General features: G+C 42.3%; 1 protein-coding gene and 2 long non-coding RNA genes across 5 annotated transcripts in view; 2 read left to right on the top strand and 1 right to left on the bottom strand.

Moving 5' to 3' along the window:
- The window catches only part of LOC105235528, a 474,820-nt gene that overhangs the window by 186,740 nt on the left and 271,258 nt on the right, over window positions 1-16,822 (bottom strand). The gene's annotated exons all lie outside the window — the stretch shown is intronic.
- LOC109488909 lies at window positions 8,944-13,294 on the top strand. 3 transcript variants are annotated; one of them, XR_004628834.1, is made up of 6 exons: window positions 8,944-9,022; window positions 10,141-10,234; window positions 10,373-10,426; window positions 12,457-12,531; window positions 12,630-12,745; window positions 13,208-13,294. It is a non-coding gene; the product is annotated as an uncharacterized LOC109488909 (long non-coding RNA). The 3 variants fall into 3 exon arrangements; XR_004628833.1 differs by lacking the exon at window positions 10,373-10,426; XR_004628835.1 differs by lacking the exons at window positions 8,944-9,022; window positions 10,141-10,234 and having other exon boundaries at window positions 10,359-10,426.
- Window positions 13,293-16,053, top strand: LOC117795046. The gene is made up of 3 exons (XR_004628832.1): window positions 13,293-13,375; window positions 15,466-15,533; window positions 15,926-16,053. It is a non-coding gene; the product is annotated as an uncharacterized LOC117795046 (long non-coding RNA).

Here is a 16,822-nt window from a genome sequence, read left to right as displayed (position 1 = left end):
GGTATATTTTGTCAAAATAATAAATCTACTAATTAACTTTCAAAGAATTCAATTCTATTTTGCTTTAAAATCTGCCCCTCCATTATGGAGGAGTATTTTTACAATGAATTTAAAAATTGCTTGTTAAAAAAGAGAACATTTTGAAAACAGATGTCTGGAAATATTTCCATGATTACGTGATCTTGTTGCCTGAAAACACTATGTCTCACTTAAAATATTCTCTTATCTGCTCTTTTAAAGATTTACATCTATTTTCAGTCTCCCAAATAGAGACATTTAGTGGGGTTTGAACCAATTCGTTAAAAGTTTAGGGACTCGACACCATCTGATTAGTTTATGAGAGCAACCGAGTGGCAAGTTTAAATGTCATGTGGAAATGTATTAGCTGAATGAGATTTAAAAAGTTATTTGCATAATTAGTAAATGAGATTGGAAAATAAAAGAATGTCCTGATTAAGTAAGCATAAGCAAGGATGTTCTTCTTAAATAAGATCCTTAGCAATAGGAATGGAATAATGTCTATTGGCCTGCAAAACCTAGCATGATCCAATCCATTCTGCTACATCAGTAGAGATAAGGCTTGGCTGCTAGGGCAAGGGAGAAGAGATATTCCCTCATGTGAGAACTCAGGGTAACATTAATTTTAAAATATGTAATAAGCATAATTTTTTCCAAGTTTTTATTTAAATTCCAGCTAGGCAATATACAGGATAATATTAGTTTCAGGTATAGAATTTAGTTATTCAACACTCCCATCCAACACCCAGGGCTCATCACAACAACTGCACTTTTAGAAGAATTATAACATATTGGAAAAGCATCTTAAACACTGACCACTTAGTCAAATCTAAGAGAAATCTAGCTGTTCCCATATAAAAATCATAATTCAGAAGCAATTCTTCATTTGGTGACTGACCATGACTATAGGAGCCCTGCACACAGGAGGAAACAGAGTAGCTTCTAAACTTCCAGCCTAGACAGTGCTCACCTGGAAAGTCACAGCAGATGCCTCTCATTCACAGTGCCCTCCCTTTCCTGGCATGAGAGAACAGAGAACTCAATACCAGGAGGTAATCAACACAGACCCAAACTGGCTGTGATGACACAGGCAGAGGGGAGATCTGTTGCCATCTTAGCAGAATCAGGAAATACTGGGAGTTGTCATGACCCTGACACTGCATAATGATTCCTCCATAGCCCTTCAGGGTACAGGGAGAGGGGAGAAATCAATGGTCGGGTCTTGGAGTCCTCATCCTGGATCAAGCCCTCGTTCCTTCCTCATGTAAAAGTCACTTGCTAATAATTCATCAAGAGCCAAATGCCCAAGTCTAAGTTCCTGGGAATAAAAATCAATAGCCTTGTCAATGAGTTTATTCTCTTGCCAGGGCTGATGAACACAGATACTCTCAATTCTTCTCCGTGTTTCACTGCCCCTTGCCTTCCCAACCTCCACACAACTGTTTTTCTTTGTCTCCTCTCAAATACGAAGAGAAAGAAACTACTTCTTAAATTTCAGCTTCTATTATGTGAACATCTGTGAGCAAATAAACTGCGAGTGTGGTTTCCATCACTCTCCCTGCTTGGGACCCCACATTTCACTTCCAACCCATCGAGGCCCACTGCACCTGGCAGAGATGAGCTGGTACTCAGTGGGGTGACTTTAAATCCATAAATGATTCAAAGGCAATAAACAAAATAAGGATTGAAAGAGGAGACAGCATTTAGGAGATTATCACCTTAGGCCACAATCTAGGAAATTATTTTTCAATCTCAAAAGAGCTGATAATGCAGGGATGAAATTTTTCCTGAATATTATTAGAACAATCCTTGTCATCTATTTTAAGTCCACATTAGCAATCACTAATAGTGTTGTAGGAACTTAACCAAAATGTCATGCTGGAAATTCTAGTAAACATTATAAATAAAAACAAATAGAAAATTTTAAACAAAATAGCATCTTTGTCCAAAAAAGTACATTTCAAACGTCCTAGATAATGTGAGGTTTTAGAGAAGCTATTTTCCACAGTATGCTCCCAGGTCCCTCGTGCATAAACGGAGGAGCAACAGAAGTACTGAACACACCCTTGTCTGTTGGGGTGGCGTCACTCTTCCTTTCTTTTAAGATAAATTTGGAAATTTTCCAGCTGAGCCAAAAATAAGTCACCCTAAATGCTTGTAGAGTTGGCGAGACTCACTTCTTTGCTTCTCAGCATGCTAACACAAGATCTGAAAGAGAGACACAGGGCTTTGGATATGACAGTATAAATAACCTGTTTCTGAAGATAGTCATCTTCTGGAGGGAGTAATGCTGTCATCAGGGCAGCCACCTTACAAGGGGTTAGATCCTAATTACCCACTTCCGTTTATTTTAAAGCTTCTTGTAAAAGCAGATACTTTATTTAAAGAGCTATGAACAAAAATCTTTCAAATTCAGGAGTGAGACTGTCCCAATTCATTCTTATTTGTACTTAAGAGTGTTCAAAGTGGGACACCTGGGTGGCTCAGTCGGTTAAGTGTCTGCCTTTGGCTCAGGTCAAGATCCCAGGGTCCTGGGATAGAATCCCACATAAGGCTACCTCTCTCTGATAAATAAATTTAAAAAAAAAGTGTCCAAAAGCAGTTTGTCCATCTCAGGCTTGGAAAGATGTAAGGTTCAGCAGAAGGAGGAGGGCAGGCTGCATGGGAGCAACACACAAGCAGAGTAGCACTGGGGCCCTGGACACCAACTCTGCTCTCAGGCAGTGCTCTCTTATAATAAGAGGTGCCTTGTTCTTGGCTCCTTGTGGTTGGTATGTGTTTGCAAATATGAGGGGTCACACAATCCGCTTGGGTAAACACAATTACAGACCATTGGTAGAATCTCTACATGTAATTCCTCTTGGGTGATGACTGCAGGAAAACCTCTGTGATTGTTCGTTTTTGCTCATTCATGCATCCATTGATGAAGCACACGTGCATGGAGCACTGCCCCATGCCAAGCACTACTCTGTGTGTGCAAGATCCATCTATGAACAGATGAGGATCTTGTCCTCCTGATACCTACATTCTATTAAAAGAAATAGAGAACTCACAGTGAGTCAATAAACAAAGTCATTGCCGAGTGTGATATATAGGATGAGGAAATTAAACAGAGTGCAGAGATAGAAAGTAAGAGAGAAGACCTGCTTCAGATGCAGTGTTCAGGGAAAGGTCTCTCTGACATTTAAGGTGACATTTAAGAATTTAAGACTTGAGGCTTGAGAAGGAACCAACTGCGCAAAAGCCAGGGTAAGAGCCTTCAGACAGAAAGAAGGGCATGCTCCAAGGCCCTGAGGCCGCGGAGTGCTGAGCCAAGGCTAGAAGGCCTGGAGCAAGGCCGAAGAGGAGATAAGAGCCAGAACCTGCAGGGAGTGGTGAGCACCACTCAGGCATGCACCTTGTATTTTCAGGCAATGGGAAAACCTTGAAGGGTTTTAAGCAAGAAAATGACACAATCTGATGTATGTTTTCAAAAGCTCTCTTTGGCTACTGCATGGAAAATGGATTGGACAGGGTGAGAGTGGAAGGATTTCATGCTGAGATGCAAAATAAGTTAAAACATGGTCTGTGCAGGGCGTCTGGGTGGCCCAGTCAGTAAAACATCTGACTCTTGGTTTCAGCTCAGGTTGAGATCTCAGGCTCCTGAGATTGAGCCTTGCATCAGGCACCTTGGTCAGTGAGGAGTTTGCTTGGATTCTCTCTCCCTCTCCCTCTATCCTTCCCCTCCCATAAATAAATAAATCTTTAAAAAATAAATGGGCTGTGCAACTAAGGCGTTCACATGACCAGAGTGGTCCGTGCAGTGGGATACGTGCACCCAAGGCACCAGAGCGGTACCGAGAAGGAAGAATTGGGTTTGATCCTGTCACCTATCAAATCAAGCCATGTTAAAATAAAGTCAGATAGATATAAATGATATTACCTTGCATAATTAAGACATTGATCTTTATGCAAAAAGTACAACTTGAAAACCACTGAGCATTTTATCAAATACTGAAGACTTTATATATGGAGAAAAAAGAGATTTTGCTAGTGATCCGCAACTTGTAAAATGAGCCTGTTTCAACAGTTTATCTGGAAATCTTTGGTTTCAAAGAGGTTCTCTTCTGACAAACTCTAACAGCAAGTTTGTTTTTTTTTCCCCCTGGGTATAATGAACTTTCAACTATAACCCTATCCTGGTGATGAATGTTGAAAAAAACTTTCCTGAGTATATGGAAAGATCTACCTGGATCTTGATTTGCCAGATCAAATTCATCAAGCCCAGGAGTTTACCGAAGATGACCAAAGCTGTTTTCCATATTATGGAGTCAACAGCAGTGCACTGCTCTCAGCTCCAAGCGAGCAGCAAGGACAGCATGGATAAGAGCAGTTAGGAGGTGACAGAGGGGGCTTGTGGTTGAACCGGGATAAGAATACAAATAGGAAATTAGGAAGCAAGGATATCTACCTCCTTTCCCTCCCCATATCCCCTCCTGTAGCAAGGAAACTGACTCTGGGTGTGGCAAAATGGTCTGATGGTCTGGCAGCAAAGCAGAGGAGAGAAGGGTCTCGCATCAAACTGGCAAAACAAGGTTTTCCCTTCCCTTCCTTCACCATCTTTAACACCTAGTGCTGGAGACCTGGTGACAAGCAGGAATAGGCACAGTGCAGAAAGCACAGTGCAGAAAGCATCGCTCTGAATGTCACAGCCCATGCACGAATCCGGTTTGTATACTACTCACTCATTGTATAGCCTTGGGCTAGCAACTTCTCTGATCTTTAGTTTCCTCGTCATAAAATGAAGACAGTACTCCTTCTTAGGTGGTTTTGAAGATCAAAAAGGAGATGAGTTGACTCTGAATCTACTTTCCCTTCTCTTCCTGACCCCACTTGAGAATCTGTACCGGTCTCTGGTGCCAGCAAACCAGTCCTCAAAGCAGGAGAAAATATGGCCGGCAAAAGAGGCTGAGCGTGGTTACATAGAAGCCGAGTGGACAGTGGTTACATAGAAGCAACAGACTGACGTTAGACGCTCCTAACTCAAAGAATCTCTCCCTGTGCTCAAAAACCACAAAGATATGCCCCAAACGCCCCATTGTTGTTCTGACATTTGCATCTCTCATTTCTTCCCCCCACCTCCAAGCAAATTCTGTGACCTAGTTATCTTACGTCTGATCAAGGATGAACAGATATTCATACCTTTGCAGATTTCCTTTCACCTTGCAATGACATTTTTTAAGTTCCTCATTATTAATAGTTTTTATAATGGATATCAATATAAATCCCATTTAAAGAACTCTCTTCTTAAGATCGTTTGCTTAACCACCAGTCCTTTCATATTTGTTAATGCCAGTGTCTACAGTAATTGACAAAGAAACACAGCACGTGAGTGGAATCCTGTTAGCTGGAAGAAATTTTCTACCTACAGTACAATTAGGCACATATCTTTCAGAGGTTCCTAGGGACCTCAAAGTATTTCCATGGCTCTTTATCCTCAGTTCTCCCGGGATGCATTATCCTCAATCAACGGTTTGATCTCACTGAAGTCATAAACCAAGACTAGCCGAGGCAAAATGCTCATTCCCTTTTCTCTGTTGGCAGCACAGCTAGTGCAGTGGTTAAGGGGAGGCCACGAACTGGACTGTCGGGATGTGAGTCTTGGTGCCATCATTTACAAATGACCCTGGGCATGTTCCTAAGTCTGATAACATTAGCACCTACTTCACTGGAGTTGTTAAGAAGAATAAATTAATTGTTAACATCATCAAAATGTTTCGAACAGTGCCTTGGCACACAAGTAGCTCCCAAAAAATATTAGCTATTATTAGTAGACGATAAGGTGAAGAGTTTTGCATCCCCTCTCAAATATGGAAGCTGCCTACAGCTCAAGAGAACACTATTCATGGTCCCCTGCCTTCCCTCGACCATAACACTCAAATAATAAATGATGTTTGTTTTGAATGCTTGATTCAAAAAATTTAAATATACTTTTCTAAGTATCCCAGACAAGTGTCCAAGCGATGTGTGTTTTCCACAGCCAGGAGGGCCTATCTTGGGGCTTTCACCTTCTGCCCTCAGTACAAGAAACGAGAATGGCAGGCCAAGGTGTGCTGGGAGCGCTCCCTCCCTAAGTGACAGCTGGTGCTGTCAAAAGTTGTTACTGCTGGTGTGCACAGCCCTTCTGGCAAAGCCAGGCAGAACAGAAGAACTGCAGTCTCCCTGCCCACCTGTCAGCCTTGTCCAGGAACAGCAGAGAAATTTGCTCTTTTCTTCCATCAAAGGTTCCAGCAAGCCCCAGCGCCTTCATTAATGCTTGCCTCTTCAATCCTGGCCTGCCTCCTCACCCTCCCTGAATACATACTCTCCAACCTATTCTTCCAAGAAGGGGATTAGCCCAATTAATCTCTGGACAAATGTCAAGGAGTCTGGGGGAGGGGGCACCTTTCAAGTGCCGCGTCCCAAATAGCAAATGAGAGCAGACATGCGCCGATGCCGCACAGCACACGGGTGAGTGGAGCAGCTGCCAGCACAATGGCTCCGAGGTCCTCTTAATCTCAGACTTAGCCACTGAGGGGCTCACCGTCTTGCCAGGCTGCCTTGCTGGACCACAAGCACAGGCAGGGGCTCTCCTCCTGCCATCTGGGATGGGCGTTTTGCAGGAAGGAAGCCGGATTAGAATCTGTTTTTGAAAAGCAAGCACCACTCTCCTCTCCTCTCCCAAGTATCTGTATCCCACGCTCCTGTCCTTGCCCCTTCTCTCTCAGCCCACCCACCTTCCCCACTGAAGCATGCTCAGAAAATGAATGGTCCTGGATTCAAAGTAAGGAAATCAAGAAGGCAAAAAAGCTGTCACCAGGGAAGCTGGGAGGAGGGTGGGAGTGGAAGGAATTCTCATTATACACACAAACACGAACTGTGATTATTTCCCCCCACTAGCCTAGTCCACAGAACTTTGGGGAAAGTCCTAGGAGTGTCTTTTCTTTGCTCTAATTCCCAGGAAGACCTCATCCAGTCTATCCAAAGAGTTCATATTCTTGCAATAATTCTCTGAAATAGAGGTTTGCCAATTGTTCCATAAAGTCATTTTTAATTTATAAGACATTCTCTAGTAGTTTATTCTCTCCCTCTCTCTCTCTCTCTGTCTCCCCCTCTTATTCCTTCTCCCTCTCCCTCCTTCCCTCCCTCCCCTATTTCTTCCCTGTCTCTGTAGCCAGCAAAACCTGGCTTAACCAGCAGGCTATTAAACAACACTTCCACATGCTACAGTCCAATGATTCAGTAATTAATTTTCATAATGATGATCTGGAAGGATTTCTAGAGCCCCCTGGAAGATCCCAGAATTATCTCTACCCTACTGGTTGTGCATATGCTTTGGGTGGAACAGTCAGTCTGGGTGTCCAGTCCTGGCAGTGCCACTTACCAGCCATGTGACCTTGGCAGGTTACTTAACCTCTTTGCCTGTGACCATTTCCTCATCTATAACATGGGGATACAAAGTTTATTAAGAAAGGTAATAGCTAACACTCTGGTTACGAAATGTGTCCCATGAACCAGACACAGTAATAAATGATTTACTTGAATTATCTTATTTAACCCTCACAACAATTGCTGAGTTGACATTAAGTCTGTCTCATTAGAGTCTAATTCGTTCAACACTAGCGGTACATGTACGCCACCTCCAGTGACTGTTAACCAGAGTATCTAGTTAATGGAATCACCTCCTTGCCTGACTCTGTGAGATGACAAAGACAGTCTTCTTCAGAGTTACAGTTATCATCCAAACCTCTTACGTCCCAATGTGCTTTGAAATCAGAACTTTTTTTGGACTGTGGAAAGATGATATGGCTAATACAATAAATACAACACACCGGTTTGAAGCAGCATCCGGTAATTGAACACATTCGAGTTTCAGCAATAAATACACAAATATTCTTCCCAAAGAGGACAAAAAGAGCTTCACATCATCTCAAAAAAGGTTTTATTGCCAAAACTAGATCAGGATAGGTAAAAATTCGGCCATCAAATGAGTTAGGAAAGAAAAAAATAGACTTTATGTTGCTTTCGTTTGGGTTTCAGAATTTCAGATAGGGGATCATAACCTTTACTACACAAGAATGCTAGATAAAGAAGCAAAATGTTAGTCCCAGCTCTGACAGTACTGCTGTGTGCTCTTGGGCAAATGACCAAACCTCTCTGGTTTCAGATTCCTCTATAAAATGGGTGATTACCACTGCCTCCCAAGTTATGCAGAAGTAGCTGTGAAGATCAAATGAGACAGGATTCGTCAAAGCATTTTGAAAAAGTGAAGGGTTTGGCAAATCCAAGCTGTTTATTATCTTCTAAAAATCATTTTAAAGATTGTTATAGTTTTAATTATGCACTACCGCTTCCTGTTTGAAAGGTAGAGTGTTGCTGGCACGGGAAGGGTTCCCACTTAAATCTCTCTCTTGCATGCATCACTTTGCTGCTTTTTACACATCAGTAAGGATCAGCACGTGCGTGATGACTGCACTACTGCAATCTTTTTCTGACTTAGTCTATAAAAGTCACCTCCAGCAAACAATGCCAAGCTGTTGTGGCAAATCACTGCAGTCACCAAACACCCCCAAAGACCTTTTGTGCTTTGAAGAAGCAAGCTGCCCAAGGGTCAGGCTGTTCCTAACCTGATTTCCCAACTTCTTCAAAATCTGCTCTTGTCTCCCTTTCTGTGGAGACCAGCGCTGCATTGCTGGTCCCAGCCTGGCCTCTAACATTCTGTGTGCTCTAGGACACGTCACAGTTTCTCCTTAGACGAGCTCCACGTCAGCTGTGCCTAGTTAGACTTTGGATGGCAAAAGATGGCTCACTGCCTCCATCAATGGTCTTTTGGTGCCCCCCTACAGAAGGCTTTCTTGTCTGGAGATTCAAACCCTGCTTGGCCCACCCCTGGCCGCTGGCGTTGTCTTTGCACTGATGTCAATCCCCTGCTACTGATGCCAGCCAGCTGTGACAGCTGAGTCCAGTGCCACCCACGGTTGACCTGGTAAGCCGTATCTGCCTGCCCTCCCCTTGCCGTGGAGCCCCTCAGGAGCCCAGGGCAGAACCCATGACCAGCTTCCCTCTTTGCAATTCTTTATGTTCTTTGAGCCTGAGGGGTCTCCATGGCTGAATGATTTGTCCCATTAGCCATGGTTCTATAAAATTAACCGTGAATGTTCTCTAGTGTCCGTGGCAACCCTTCTGCCAGGGAGCAATTATGACTGTAAACTATCCTCTTTTGATGTTAACTTGTAGAAACAGAGTCTTTCCGGCCACTAAAATGCAGTGGGGTGGGTATCTCCTAAGAAAGAAAATGTCCTAAATACTCTCTTCCATAGAGAAGGAGGATACACTGAATAACCCTGACTGTATAATAAAGCTAGTAATTATTCTCAATAACTGAAGGGCATTCTGTGGTGGAAAACCCCAAGGTCTATGACATGTGTGAAAAGAGCAACATAAATGTAACATAGAGAAAACTTAGAAGATGAACTCTATCCTCAAGGAGGCAGCAATCTAACAGAGGAGACAGATATAGAAAACAGATTATTATATAAACTCTCTACTTACTGTATAAAATAATAAATAGGGGCTACGATAAAGATAGCCGCAGGTTGCTACGGGAGATCTAACAGTGCTTCACTCATCCTGAAGGTCCAGGGAAGGCCTCTTGGAGGAGGTGATTTATTGATGTTTAAGTTACTTGAACTCTGCAGCTCAGTTTTCTCATTTTTAGTGTAATTTAGAATAGTCAGATCTACAATTGTGGTAAAAAAAAAATCAGCATGTAGATTCAAGTTACCGTAATATTCTTGGTTCAATAAATAACAGTTACTGAGACATGACCTGCTGGTCTCTACATATGGATGTAGAAGGTAATGTTCTTAGACAAAAGAAAATCCTTTTTACCCAAATGTCCCACCAAGAATTTCTTGGCGTACGTCATTCCCTATCATATTGTTGTTTTAAGACATACCAGAGTCTGAAGATGGACAGATCATTGTTCGGAGCAGCTTTGTTTATCGGCAACTTGCAGCAAACAAGTCCTCCCAGGTCAAGAACAAGCTGTGTTTCTAAATGCCTTTTTTCTTCCTCCCCCTCTCCTCATCACCATGTCTGGAGCCCTGAATGTCAACAGTACCCCGTGGACTCAGATGTTGTGCTCAGAACTTGTACTGCGTGGTGACAGCCCAATGGCTACAGAAGAAAGCAATAGGTAACTAAGCAGATGAAATGGCTAGGAGCTAGAAGACCCAGGGCAGTGTTCACACTAAGTCAATTACTGAACATGCATTCACGCTGTATGAGGTGTTGTGGCGGACGACAAAAAGTAAGAAATAGCTTTCCTCTCAAGGAGTTCGTGATCTACTTGGAAAGACAAGACTAACACAACTGGAGAAATGAAACGGTAATGAAATGCAATAAATGAAGAAGTACAAAGTAATGGGAAATGTGCACACCAAAATGGTTTAAAGGGAAACAAGTGACTTGGGAGGGGTTGGTCAGCAGGCAGCACTCAGGCTCTGAAGGATGGATGGAGAGGGTATGAATAGAGGAGTGGGTCCTGCAAGTGAGAGGAACAGCAGAAGTGAGGACACAGAGGTGAGAAAAGGTGTGATCTGCCCTCAAGGCAGCAGTTAGACCAGCCCAACTGGAGTGGAGGGGCATGCTAGGTATGAGAACCACCCTGTTCAAGGCTTGCTCCTGACCCTGGGTGAACCTGAGGTAATTGATTACCTCACCCCTTGCCTGGCCCTGCACAAAACTCTTACCTTATAAGGAAGTTCTGCAAATCTAAAAATACCGTCGAGCCCTATTGATGTTTGCTATCCTAAGAGTCCTTCAGTGTTTTCAGACCGCATACATTTTAGCCTGTGATTTATTCCTATGAAGAGTCTAAAAATTAAGTCTAAAATTATGGTAAAGTCCAAAGTCTTTGATCTTATGTGGGACTTAACAATAATTTAAGAGTATTCCTATCCAGATTCTGAGTTAAATTCAAGATGATGGAATAAAGATCTCAATTTTCTATTTGAACTGAAACAAAGGAAATTCATCATCTGGCCTAGAAGAGCGGCCAGAGCTTGGTGGCTCCATGGATCTGTGGAGCATTTCCAAAGGAAACAAGCTTTTGTTGTCATACAAAAGTCATCTCTCTGATTTGTTGCTTGAGGGCCTAATAATTCTGTCTCCAGACACATGTATAATATTGATCCTCAAATTTATACTGTAATAAGTCATCAACTAAACTTTGAACTGAACAAATCCAGTACAACTAAAACAGGACTGTGGTAAAACCCACCATGATACTGGTGATCTAAGAGGGATCACCCTTATAAAAAGGGGTTTACATTTCCTAGTGAGTTATGAAGACACCATAACATATTAGTAGAAAAAGTACATATGAACTTAGAAGTGCTAGGACTGGGGCGCCTGGGTGGCTCAGTCATTAAGCATCTGCCTTTGGCTCAGGCATGATCCCAGGGTCCTGGGATCGAGCCCCACATCAGGCTCCCTGCTCTGCTGGGAGGCCGCTTCTTTCTCTCCCACTCCCCCTGCTTGTGTTCCCTCTCTCGCTGTATTTCTCTCTCTCTGTCAAATAAATAAATAAATAAAATCTTAAAAACAAAACAAGTGCTAGGACTTTGACTTAATTAATAGATTTATAATATTAGGCTTAAAATTGTGATGTATAGCCTATATGGTCCTTAGCTTCCTCATATATTTAAAAAAAAGAAAAATAGGTATATTTATACTGAACTCTATCAGTTAGGGCCTAAACAAGAAAGAGGAAATTACTTCAACTATTTATAATAGGGGGAATTTAATGCAGATAATTGATTAAACAGGTGATGGAATCTGGATGCCAAATAGCAGACAATGGAGTAATCCAGAGATGAGTAAGAGCAGGAAATTCTACTATCCTCTGGCTGGAGAGAGCAAGTGAGGGGAAAATGTTATTGGAACCTAGGGGCAGAACCACCCAGCGGAAGCTAGAAACATGGCTTGACAATCCCTTGAGAGCGGAAGCCATAGAGAAGGTACAGCCCTCGGCAGAGAGACAGAAGAAATACCCTGGCTTCTCTCTCCACCCCTACCCAACGCCTCCACCAGTGCCTCCCAATGCCCTAACTAATGGTCAGGAGAAGCTAGGAAAAGCAGCTGCTGGAGTCAGTCTCCCGCAACACAGAACAGAGCACAGGAAGGGTGAGGTGGGATCCAAGGCCTGTGGGCTCAAGACTTATCCAGGACCCCATTTAATTACTGTGAGGATTAAATGAGGCATCATATAAAGCACCCACCCCAAGGCCTCGTACATAGTGAGATTTCAATAAAAGTTTGTTCAATAGTACAGCATCATCCACGCAAAGGTCCTGATGACTCACGGTGTTACCAGATTGATAGGCACAAAGGCTGCTTATTATTTTTATTTTTCAGAAATAGTTAAAAAAAGAAAGAAAGAAAATTTCAGCAAAAATGCATCACCACCTTCCAAAGGAGAAGCTGCAGATGGTATTTATGATTTTCACCGAAGCGTCTCAGTTAAATTAATTACTTGTCTATTAAATTCTTAAACTGGCAGCTCTGTCTAATGTGATCACTTCATGCAGAAACCAACAGCCAATTAAATCAGAACAAATGACTTGCTGATTTCTAAAGTTTCTTCTGACTCTACCATCTAAGATTGCTCAACTGCATCAATGGCAAAATGATGAAAGGATTTGAGGTAAGTTCTATCCTCACTTGGTTCCAAGTATCACCTGAATCACTATCAGGAATACACATTCTTCCAAAAACCCAAAATACACATTGGGCAAAGGAGAAGGCCTTTTAATTCTCTCAGCTTTGAAAGAGCACTTTTCCGAGATGATTTACTTGGGAAATGCATTTTTCCGGACTATAAATGGACACTGAAGAGACCTGCAGTTTGTTTTAGATTTTCTCTCTTCGTGCAAACATGTATGTGTTTTGGATATGATTCAGTTCGGGTTTCTTATTCACAAACTAATTGGGGAACAGCTGGTGATTAGTGATGTTCTCTATCATATAGGGCAATAATAATAGGTCTTATTCATGTGATACTTTTAATTCATGCCTGGTATTGTTCTAAACACTTTACATATATAAACTCATTTAATTTTCCTAACAAATTTATGAGGTAGGTAATATCACGTTTACCATTTTACAGATAAGGAAATTGAGGCACAGAGACGTTATACTTGCTGTGGTCACAAAGCTTGTAAGTGGGAAAGCAGAGATCCAACCCTGGCAGTCTGGCTCCAGAAACCACGCTCTTAACCACGGTACTAGATTGAGGAGGAAAAGAAAGGAGACGCACATTCTAACAAGGAAAACGGTAAGTCATTCCCTCTTATTTTTATAAGGATGCCTTTCTGGACTGTCTCCCACCTACCCTGTGCAGATCAATTTGTCCACCAATCCCTTCTCCCCACTCCACCACAAATAGCCTCCATTCATTCTCACTTCTACCAAGCTCCTACCCACAGGACCCTTGCAGTGCTATTCTATCTGCCTGAATGCTCATTTGTCCCCTTTTGGCTGGTGAAGCCCTTCTGTCCCCTGGATCTCCAAACAAGTTCTCCCTGGCTACTTTAAACTCGGATTATAGACTCTCACAGTATAGAACACCTCTCTTTCCTAGCCCCCCTTGGAGTTACAATTTGACATTTTTTTTTTGCATGATTTGTGTCTGCTTAGCTTCCTGGAGTATCCCCAGTGTCTGAAACATAATGCATGTTCAATAAATACTTATTGACTGACTTGCTGATTAATAATTGCCTGCTCCCTAGACTGGGAACTCCATGAAGGAGGAAACCATGTGTGTTCATGCTTCTGTGGAATCCTCAGCAGCCAGTTAAATTCCTGGCACATATATGACACCTACTGAGCAAACACAGAAAACTAGAGTATAGTTGTATTATCTCTATGGCACTTATTGAAATGGCCTGTGACCCTTAAAAAAAAATAAAACCTTTGATTGTGCTCATTTCCAATCTTCAATATGTATGACCAGAAGACAGAGATTTTGCCACTCTGCCTATCCTCAAATCTAATGGAGTGTGCAGAAGCTAGATTTCAGAGTGGCCCCCAAGGCTCCCCCATCTCTTCTGAGGCTGGCCTACCTCCCTGGACGGGAGTTCAGGGACCACATCAATGCCATTGAGTCTACATCCTCCAATTTAGAGTCCTCTGACCCCACTCCCATGGCCATGCCTCACCCCTCCAATGTTCACCTTGGACTATCCATGCACTTCTAACAAGTGTAATTCGGGGAGGGGGGAGAGCTATTACCAAAAAACATACTTACCGCAACAACTTCTGACAACTTAACTTTTCTTTAAGTGAAAAAATGATAAAGAAGCCTCCTGCCCTCTTTCTCTGATGGTCCATAGGATGGTTTTCTATGCCTTTGGGACCCATCACCATTGTCACAGCCCTTTCTGAAAGCTATAACCACCTGCTGTCACCGGGCTCCACCTTTACAAATGAAAGAAATCAAAGCTGTCTCTCTACCTCAATTTGTATGATATGGCAATCTGCCTTCCCCACATCAGCAGGAGGCAAAACTTGGTCGCTCAGGGTTGGAAACCATCCCTGACCCCTGACCCGAGGGAAGCACAGGCCTTGGAAATCTGGCATTCCAGTTTGGAAAGGTTACTGACCTCTGGCCTGGAAAGCATGCAGCCACCTCAACCCACTGCCAGAGTCAGTGATTATGGCAGAGTCCTGTCATCCCTCTCTTCTTTGAGCCAAGATTGTCTCAGAAAAAGCTAGAAAGATAATTGGAACTGCTAGCAAAAACTAGAAGGCAATCTTTTTACAAAAAAAAAAAAAAAGAGAGAGAGAGAGAGAGCCTTTAAATAATCCAGATACAAAAATCATACTATATGATTCTACTTACATGAAGTACCTAGAATAGTCAAATTCAAAGAGACAGAAAGTAAAATGGTGGTTGCCAGGGGGTAAAAAGGGGAAACAGGGAGTTATTATTTAATGAGTACTAAGTTTCAGTTTGGAATGATGAAAAATTCTAGAGACAGATGATGGTGATGGCTGCACAACAGTGTGAATGTACTTAATGCCACTGAACTGTACACATAAAAAATGGCTAAAATGGCAAATTTTATGTTATACATATTTTACTCCATTTTTTTTTTAAACAGGGGTTCTATAGGGCTTGGCCTGGGCATTTAATATCTTTTTTATCCTTTCCTACATTTTCTGGTCAGCAATTCCCAAGGTTAAAACAAACAAATAAGAAATTTGTAAGACCCTTCCTCTCGAGCAATTTCCTTTGTCATATTTCTACTACCCCTCAATATGGGGACTTTAACATGATCATTTCCTTATCAACCAGACTAACCCCAAAATTCAGTAGTTTCAAATAACAAAGGATTATTTCTTGTGCTGCCTACATATTCAAAGTGAGTCCATAAGAAGACTTCATCAGGGACCGGCACTGCTGGAGCAGCCTCGACCCTGCTAGTAGGAAGGTGAGCATTACAAAGCACACTCTGGCTTTAGAGCTTCTGCTTTCCCTCCATGCACACCTTGTTGGCTAAAGCAGTCATTAGTCCACACCTAATTCAAGGGAACAGTGGGGGAAGTGCAAAGCCGCCGCAGGCCGGAGCGTGAGCCGACTGGAGTGCCCTTGTGAACACGACAATGTCCTTCTGACCACTGTAGCCTCTCTCTAGGTTTTGCATCAATCTTTGCATTATTTCCAAAATTCAGTTTAGTGATAATTTATATTATACATAATATATATAATTATGCATGTACAATTATATAAATTATGATATATATTATAATCAGAAGGAAACAAAACCTGATCTCCCCATCAAAGGACATCCCCAACATTCTGCCTCATGCTTCCTTCCCACAGTTAAAGGACAGCCACGCACAGCTGCTCTGCCAATGAGCGAGAAGGAGCATTGCCTCTTCCCATCACCTTCTCAAGTCCATTCTCACCTGAGCCCAGAAGTTAGAGGAGCCCAACAGCATAAAAAGACATGCTGCTATCTGCTTTATTTGAGGAGGTTAAAAAAAAAAAATTGGTCTTGGCATCAGAGAAATAAAAACTTCCAAAGGAAATAAACTGATCTTTAAGATTTATTTATTCTAGGCTTTCTGACCTCAGAAGACTCTGAGAAGGTTGAAGCAGATTTTAGATGTGCTAGAGATTCCATAATTCACATGGACAGCCTTCACCCACTGACACTGTGAATTCAAGTGCAGAGCCCCAGGCAAGAGTCCCTGACCATTCGATAACGGCCAGATAAACACCCCTGTCTGAGAAGAGTCATCCCCTCTAGGTCCTCAGAAGAGCACAGCAAGCTCAGGCAGTAAACCCGAGCCATTCACCTAGCCTGCACTAAAATGACAGGATTTCTCGGAGGCTAGGCAACACATTAATGTGCAGAACAGAGGTTAGTAGAAGACATGTACCTGGGGACCCCTTCATATACACACATTAAATGCAATTAACAGAACCTTCATTTGTTGTCCTCCTGTCCTCTCAGTTTATTACTTTGTAATAATGCAGTCCATGTTAGAAAAGCTCAGGTAACCTCATGCCTCATATCTTCATTCAATAAATCCATGTATTGGTAGACAGAGAAACTCTGGCTGGCTCTGTTTTGCATTACTTGCTAATGATAGCTTTGGGAAGATTTTCAAGCATCTCTGGCAGACTGAGCAAGATGTTATCACAACCATTAGCTAAAACAGAAAAGGAATGGTATAAAGCATAAAATCCAGTTGCAATGTTGACAAAATACCA

Source organism: Ailuropoda melanoleuca, chromosome 11, assembly GCF_002007445.2.
Source record: "Ailuropoda melanoleuca isolate Jingjing chromosome 11, ASM200744v2, whole genome shotgun sequence".
In the NCBI taxonomy this organism is placed as follows: domain Eukaryota; kingdom Metazoa; phylum Chordata; class Mammalia; order Carnivora; family Ursidae; genus Ailuropoda; species Ailuropoda melanoleuca.
Note: the sequence above shows the minus strand (reverse complement) of the source record. Positions and strands in the feature narration are given on the sequence as shown.